Raw genomic sequence first — 520 nt, 5'->3', positions numbered from 1 at the left:
TGTCCAATTAAATCAAATAGAAAATAAAATTATACGATTTTACCAAATTTAAAAACATTACCTGAATCACTCAAAACCATCTTTTTATGTAATTCGAATGAATCTCATTCGAACTAGAACATTACAAATTTTTATAGTACTCCTAACATCTTTTAAGTCTTTTTTTTTTAAATTATTTTGCATGGAATAAAATATTTTGCGACAAAATAGGTAGGATATAGCTTTTATTTTGCGACAAGATTGCAGTTGCCAAGTCGCTCGCTAAAGTAAAATTGCGACAACTTAGCGACAAATGCATTTCGCCCGCTAATCAGCGACTTGAAATCAGCGAATGAAGTGTTTCAGTTGTTAAACGGTCGCAAATTTCTCGCTACTTAGGTCCTAGGACCTCAATATCCGTATTTCCACTTTAGCGACTAATTAGCAAGGAACACTTCCCTAGCTGAATGGTTTATCCATTGCGACAAATTAGCGACGACTGTTTTCTGTCGCTACCCTAATTTTGAATTTTACAATATTA

At 33.3% G+C, this 520-nt stretch overlaps 1 pseudogene; it reads right to left on the bottom strand.

The window, feature by feature from the left end:
* The window catches only part of LOC107623877, a 3,529-nt pseudogene extending 3,449 nt beyond the window's left edge, over positions 1–80 (bottom strand).

This window comes from Arachis ipaensis, chromosome B10 (genome assembly GCF_000816755.2).
Source record: "Arachis ipaensis cultivar K30076 chromosome B10, Araip1.1, whole genome shotgun sequence".
Lineage (NCBI taxonomy): Eukaryota > Viridiplantae > Streptophyta > Magnoliopsida > Fabales > Fabaceae > Arachis > Arachis ipaensis.
Note: the sequence above shows the minus strand (reverse complement) of the source record. Positions and strands in the feature narration are given on the sequence as shown.